The following is a 7,745-nucleotide window of genomic DNA, read 5'->3' as shown; positions in this document are numbered from 1 at the left end:
AAGCTGGAAACGGGGAGGCAGTCAGACAGACTCCCTCATGCGCCCGACCGGGATCCACCCGGCACGCCCACCAGGGGGTGATGCTCTGCCCATCAGGGGCTTTGCTCCGTTGCAACCGGAGCCATTCTAGCGCCTGAGGCAGAGGCCACAGAGCCATCCTCAGCGCCTGGGCCAACTTTGCTCCAGTGGAGCCTTGGTTGCAGGAGGGGAAGAGAGAGACAGAGAGGAAGGAGAAGGGGAGGGGTGGAGACGCAGATGGGCGGTTCTCCTGTGTGCCCTGGCCGGGAATTGAACCCGGGACTCCTGCACGCCACGCCAACGCTCTACCACTGAGCCAACCGGCAAGGGCCTTACTTTTTTTTTTTAACCTGTATCTCTGCAACAGCGTGTTCTAAGCACCCGGAGTTGACGTTTATTCCATCCACAGGTGACAAAAAAATTGCAAGTGAGGATGCCGATCGAGAAGCAATATGGAAATCTCTTAAAATAACAGTTTTATTTTTTCTGTGTGTCCGGTATTTTTTTTTTAATTTTCTTACATTCATATTTTAAAACTCTTGTAACATTGTCTCATTTTGTGTGCCTCTTTTATTGTTCTTATGTACGTATTTAATGCGTGAAATAATCAACCACCTTTCAGCGCATCTTTTCTGGATACAGAAAACGGCCGTTAGGGCGGAGAACCGGTCGTTAAGTGATCTGAACGCCACCGCTGTTAGGCAATGGTTTAGGTCTGCAGGATTTTCTTCTCTCTGCCATAGCACGTGCTGTCCGAGGACCCCAAGAGGGGCACACATAGCGTCGGAACAATGACGCAGGGACACTGTTTAAGGACCATGAGATCTTAGCCCAGAGCCGTCACATGGTCTGATCATAAAACATCAGCATCACCCAGGCTGTCCCAATGTCTCCGGGGAGGACCTTGTTCTCTCCAGGGAGAGAATGCTTAGTTCAGGGGTCTGGAACCTATGGCTCGCGAGCCAGATGTGGCTCTTTGGATGGCTGCCTCTGGCTCGCAGACAAACCCTGTATTAAAAAAATAATAACATTAAACATATAAAACATACTCACGTATTACAATCCATTCATTTCCTACCGCTCATGTTCATGGTTGCGGGTGGCTGGAGCCAATCACAGCTGTCCTCCGGGACCACACCACATTTTTATTGGATAATGCGTCACGTCCACAGGTCGTTGTGGGGCTCCCACGGAATGACATTTTATAAAATATGTGGCGTTCGCGGCTCTCTCAGCCAAAAAGTTTCCCGACTCCTGGTTTAAGGTATAAATGACATTTTCTAAATAACTTATTGTTATTGAAAAAGAATGTCCGATAGAAATCAAGGTAGGAGAACGGGTGAGTTCTAGGAATCACTGCAGACGAGAGACTCAGTGTCATTGCTGTGGGATTTCTACACCGTCTAGTCATGGCTCTGCAGCTGGGCTTACCTCCCTTAATTATCTCTGTGGGTATTTTTTTTATAGTTTTTTCTTCTCTTTCCTCTTTCTTTGTCTCCTTCTCCTCTTGTTCCTTCTCTTTTTCCTTCTCCTCTTCCTTTTCTTTCTCCTCCTTCTCTCTCCCCATCGCTCTTCAGATAAAACCCTTAATTCTATTTAAACTAAATGGAAAATATATATATATATATTTTGTATAGTGGACTTCAGGATGCCCAACTCTCAACCAAAGGAGAATGGCTGTATTTCCTTTTCACACCCATTAAAAGGTATTAGTTACCTTCAGCTAAAGCAGGGGTCCCCAAACTTTTTACACAGGGTGCCAGTTCACTGTCCCTCAGACCGTTGGAGGGCCGGACTATAAAAAAAAAAACTATGAACAAATCCCTATACACACTGCACATATCTTATTTTAAAGTAAAAAAAACAAAACGGGAACAAATACAATATTTAAAATAAAGAGCAAGTAAATTTAAATCAACAAACTGACCAGTATTTCAATGGGAACTGTGCTCCTCTCACTGACCACCAATGAAAGAGGTGCCTCTTCTGGAAGTGCGGTGGGGGCCGGATAAATGGCCTCAGGGGGCCGCATGCGGCCCGCGGGTCATAGTTTGGGGACCCCTGAGCTAAAGACTGGGGTCCGCTCTGGGGCGACGGACAGGCTCAAACTGTATTAACCACGCGTTTATAGAATGTCCATGTGGGGTGCATATCCAGAAAAGGGAGGCACTTTAGATAATTCTGTGACTGTCCGTTCCACTTTAATCCACACACGCTAGACTGGAGTGCAGATGTGAGGCGTTGTTCTTTGCTCCGTGTGAATCCTGGGGAAGAACTCTTTCTCCTGAGGGTCCCGTGGGAGACTCAAGATCAGTCAGTGACCACCGCCCCTTTGGTTGCTTAGCGACAGGTCGATTATGATCACCTCTGAATGACATTTTAATGCAGTGGTTCTCAAAGTGTGTGCCAGGGCGCCCTAGAAGGTTTCCAGGGGCGCCCCATGGTATTCCAGAGAAATATGTGCCTGTTGGGGACCAAAATGCCAACAGTTTTGGAGTTTAGGTTTTTGGGGGGACAGAGGTGTGGGGAGTTGGCTGTAAGCTGACAGTCTGCCCAACCCCCCACCTCACTTGCCTGATGAGGTTGCAAAAGGCTGTTCAGCTGTGGTGCTGGGTTGTTTACACTACCCCCCATGTTCCCCAGAAAGACTGGAGGCAAGTTTCTTCTATCCTTTGTTTGGTGTCAAGTTAAGATGATATGTATGCTGGGAGTTTTGGATTGATGATGAAACATAAGGAATTGTCTCTTGAAGCCTTTTGGATGTCTATAAAAGAAGAATATGTGGCAGTATCTTAAAAAAGCTTTGAACATTTTACTACAATTTATAACATCCTATTTATGTGAATTAGGATTTTCTACCCTCAACACAATTAAGAGTAAAAAGTGAGGAACTCTTTTTTTTTTAAATTTTTTATTTATTCATTTTAGAGAGGAGAGGGAAAGACAGAGAGAGAGAGAGAGAGAGAGAGAGAGAGAGAGGAGAGACAGAGAGAGAGAAGGGGGGAGGAGCTGGAAGCATCAACTCCCATATGTGCCTTGACCAGGCAAGCCCAGGGTTTCGAACCAGCGACCTCAGCATTTCTAGATCGACGCTTTATCCACTGTGCCACCACAGGTCAGGCAGGAATTCTTCAATGTATTGATAAGGAAATGAGAGTCTGCCTTTCAAATAGATGCCCAAACATTGAAGAAATCGCTAAGACACATCAGGCTCATGTTTCTCATAAACACAAGAATGAAAGAACTTAACACATTCACTCTGGGATCTGCCAAATTTACTAAATCTTACTAAGAATGTATCTATATATATAAAAAGATAAATTTTGTCAATTCTCTATTTTTAACCCCTCTTTTTTTATAATTTCTAAAAAGCATAACAAAAAATGTAACATAAATATGTATTTTAATGTCAGAATAAATTTAATTTTGTCATATTTATTTCGTTGAACTATGATAAAAGCACGCTTGGACTTTATATTTTTTTCTTTAATATCTGATTTAATTATTATAACATATTTCTCAGAAATTTGTATATAGTGCACCTACAATTACTCATAGGATTTTTTTTTTTGTATTTTTCTGAAGCTGGAAACGGGGAGAGACAGTCAGACAGACTCCCGCATGCGCCCAACCGGGATCCACCCGGCATGCCCACCAGGGGGCAATGCTCTGCCCCTCCGGGGCGTCGCTCTGCCACAACCAGAGCCACTCTAGCGCCTGGGGCAGAGGCCAAGGAGCCATCCCCAGCGCCCAGGCCATCTTTGCTCCAATGGAGCCTTGGCTGCGGGAGGGGAAGAGAGAGACAGAGAGGAAGGAGGGGGGGTGGAGAAGCAAATGGGCACTTCTCCTGTGTGCCCTGGCCGGGAATCGAACCCAGGTCCCCCGCACACCAGGCCGACACTCTACCACTGAGCCATCCGGCCAGAGCTATACTCGTAGGATTTTAAATGCGCCCGACTTCAAAACGTTTGAGAACCACTGTCTTCACATTTTGTCTTTTTACACTGAATACAAATGCCCTGACGTTTCGTGCGAACGCCTAGCCATGGGCGGTTGATCAGCAATTCCCATTCCAACAGTGTTGTCGCGGAGACTGGTGTGGGTATGGTCCCATCAGTCCTGTAAGCACAGCTCTAAAGCACCTTGAACTTGACCCTAAGGTCTGGAAGTAAGTTTCGCTCTAAGAGCCCGAAGGAATTGATTGATATTGTTAGCTCTGTGGGCCCTTAAGACCAGGGAGAGGAACGGAGTTCTGTCGTCAATTAGCAAGTATGGCTTTGAGCAGAGAGGATATTTCACGATGTGAGTCTGTGAAGGATGCAGCTGGGCCCAGCCCGGTAGCTCAGCTGGTAGCGTCTGTCCCTTCTACGCCAAGGTTGCAGGTTCCATCCCCGGTCAGCACCTACAAGAACCAGCCAAGGAATGCAAAAATAAGTGGAACAACAAATCAATTCTTTCTTTCTTTCTTCCTTTCTTTCTCTCTCCCTCTCTCTCCCTTCCTCCCTCCCTCCCTCCCTCCCTCTCTTTCTCTCCCTCCCTCCCTCTCTCTCTCTTTCCTTCCCTCCCTCTTTTTTCTTTTTCTTTCTTTATTTCTTTATTTCTTCCTTTCTTCCTTTCTCTCCCTCTCTCCCTCCCTCCCTCCCTTCCTCTCTCTCTCTTTCCTTACCTCTTTCTTTCTTCCTTCCTTCCTTCCTTCCTTCCTTCCTTCCTTCCTTCCTTCCTTCCTTTCTCTTTCTCTCTCTCTCTCCCTCCCTCCCTCCCTTCCTCCCTCCTTCCCTCTCTCTCTTTCCTTCCCCTCCCTCTTTCCTTCCTTTCTTCCTTCCTTCCTTCCTTCCTTCCTTCATTCCTTCCTTCCTTCCTTCCTTCTTCCTTCCTCCTTCCTTCCTTCCTTCCTTCCTTCCTTCCTTTCTCTTTCTCTCTGTCTCTCCCTCCCTCCCTCCCTTCCTCCCTCCCTCCCTCTCTCTCTCTTTCCTTCCCCTCCCTCTTTCCTTCCTTTCTTCCTTTCTTCCTTCCTTCATTCCTTCCTTCCTTCCTTCCTTCTTCCTCCCTCCTTCCTTCCTTCCCTCCTTCCTTCTCTCTCTCTTTCTTTCTTTCTCTCTCTCTCTCTTAAAAAAATTTAAAAAAATAAAGACAGGGAGAGAACTCGCTCAGGGTCTGGAGACACTACAGACCTTCTGTGGCCTCCTGTCTCCTGCCCGTGAATGTGAGGCTCAGTGTGAACAGTCATCCGTTCATGCCCAGCAAGGAGAAAGCCAGGCTTCTTGGGGAAGACCCTGCCCATCTCATGCGGACATCAATGCAAGCTGGGGCCGGGCCAACCAGTCTTTGATTCCGGGGTATCAAAACGTGACTTCACTGATGTCGGGGACCTTGCAACCCAGGAGATGTAACGAAGTCACAAGGTCAAGTCACCCTCCCTCGTGGAGAATGGGGAAGCAGAGGTGAGTTGAGTACAGTAGACAAGGATGAGGACATCTGAGAAACAGCCACTTCTGCTAAAGCCCGGGCAGCACTAACATCCGAAACCATTTCAATGCTGTCAGTTTGGATATTATTTATAAAAACGAGGAGAGCGCAGACATGACCAAACAGGAAGAATTTTGGCTGGCTTCCAGATCTCCATTAAAATAAAATGCTTAGTGCTGCTCAAAATGTCCTATCAGAGATGAACCATTCTTTCTCTTTTTCAAGCGCTTATTTTGTTAATTTGAGAGAGAGAGAGAAAGAAAGAGAGAGAGAAAGAAACATCTGTTCTTGTATGTGCCCTGACCGGGGATTGAACCGGCCACCTCTGTGCAGCTGGACGATGCTCTAACCAGTCGAGCTGTGTGACAAGGGCAAGGCTGATATTTCTTGAAGGGACAAAAAATAAAAAATAAAAAAGGAATTATTTCCAAAGGCCAAAGTTGACACTACTTGACCAACCAAATGACTCAGTGTGTTATCACACTAAGTATTAAATACATATCGATTAGTCCACACTGATATAAATACACGATTAAAAAAAATAAATAAATGAGGCCTGATCTGGGGTGGGGGGCGCAGTGGATAAAAGCGTTGACCTGGAATGCTGAGGTCTCCAGTTCGAAACCCCGGGCTCACCCGGTCAATGCACAGAGAGGAAGTTGATGCTTCCTGTTCCTCCTTCCTTCTCTCTCTCCTCTCTCTAAAAAAAAAAAAAATGTAGCCCTGGCCGGTTAGCTCAGCAGTAGAGCGTCGGCCTGGTGTGCAGGAGTCCCAGGTTCGATTCCTGGCCAGGGCACATAGGAGAAGCGCCCATCTGCTTCTCCACCCCTCCCCCTCTCCTTCCTCTCTGTCTCTCTCTTCCCCTCCCGCAGCCAAGGCTCCATTGGAGCAAAGATGGCCCGGGCGCTGGGGATGGCTCCTTGGCCTCTGCCCCAGGCGCTAGAGTGGCTCTGGTCTCAGCAGAGCGACGCCCGGGAGGGGCAGAGCATCGCCCCCTGGTGGGCAGAGCATCGCCCCCTGGTGGGCGTGCCCGGTGGATCCCGGTCGGGCGCATGCGGGAGTCTGTCTGACTGTCTCTCCCCGTTTCCAGCTTCAGAAAAATACAAAAAAAAAAAAAAAAGAAAAATAAATAAATGAGAAAGAATAGATGCGTCCTTCCAGAAAAAAACCCAAATAATTTACGTGGACACTGCACTTTCTATGAGGTGGAACACAGACATTTCTTCACTCTTTTCTGCCTGAATCGTGGGGTGATTCCCTTTCAGAGGAGATGACGCAGAAAGTTGAAGGAAAGAAGCAACTTTCTGGTAACAGGATCCTACAAACCACAACCTCAGCCAGCTGACCCAAGTCACCGTTACCAATAAGTCATGCTCGGAGTTTGTCCCTGCGATACAAAAGTGAAGAAAATAGACTTTCCCCTGTGTGGTCCCTTCTCCAGAAAGTCATCACACAGGCTTAATCGTGAGAAGAAAGCATCAGGCCCTGGCCGGTTGGCTTAGTGGTAGAGCGTCAGCCTGGGGTGCAGAAGTCCCGGGTTCGATTCCCGGCCAGGGCACACAGGAGAAGCGCCCATCTGCTTCTCCACCCCTCCCCCCCTCCTTCCTCTCTGTCTCTCTCTTCCCCTCCTGCAGCCAAGGCTCCATTGGAGCAAAGATGACCCGGGCGCTGGGGATGGCTCCTTGGCCTCTGCCCCAGGCACTAGAGTGACTCTGGTTGCCACAGAGCGACGCCCCGGAGGGGCAGAGCATCGCCCCCTGGCGGGCAGAGCGTCGCCCCCTGGTGGGCAGAGCGTCGCCCCCTGGTGGGCAGAGCATCGCCCCTGGTGGGCGTGCCGGGTGGATCCCGGTCGGGCGCATGCGGGAGTCTGTCTGACTGTCTCTCCCCGTTTCCAGCTTCAGAGAAATACAAAAAAAAAAAGCAAGCATCAGACGAATCCCGGCAGCAGGACATGCGGCAGAATGTCTGACTGGCACTCCTGAAGACCATCAAGGTCGCCAACAGCATTATCAAGACGGAGAAGCTGTCACAGACCAGAGAGATGCAAAGATACATTGTTTCCGATGGCCTGGGTTAGAGTGTAATGCTAAAAAACAGCTGACCTTTTTTTTATACAGATAAAAAAAAAAACAATCCTAAATTAAAATACAGAAGTTTATTTAAACACAAGAGCAGCGAGACACTTGGAGACACATTTCTCGGAAGCCATAGGAGGCGGGAATTCAAGGAGGAGAGAAGTCACCTCTGAAACTCATCGCAGA

At 48.0% G+C, this 7,745-nt stretch overlaps 1 non-coding gene across 1 annotated transcript; it reads left to right on the top strand.

Moving 5' to 3' along the window:
* Window positions 1-6,966: 6,966 nt before the first annotated feature.
* Window positions 6,967-7,042, top strand: TRNAP-GGG (transfer RNA proline (anticodon GGG)). Its single transcript has one exon. It is a non-coding gene; the product is annotated as a tRNA-Pro (tRNA).
* Window positions 7,043-7,745: the final 703 nt, after the last annotated feature.

The sequence above is a fragment of the Saccopteryx leptura genome, chromosome X (assembly GCF_036850995.1).
Source record: "Saccopteryx leptura isolate mSacLep1 chromosome X, mSacLep1_pri_phased_curated, whole genome shotgun sequence".
Taxonomy (NCBI): Eukaryota; Metazoa; Chordata; class Mammalia; order Chiroptera; family Emballonuridae; genus Saccopteryx; species Saccopteryx leptura.
This window is presented reverse-complemented; position numbering and strand designations above follow the sequence as displayed.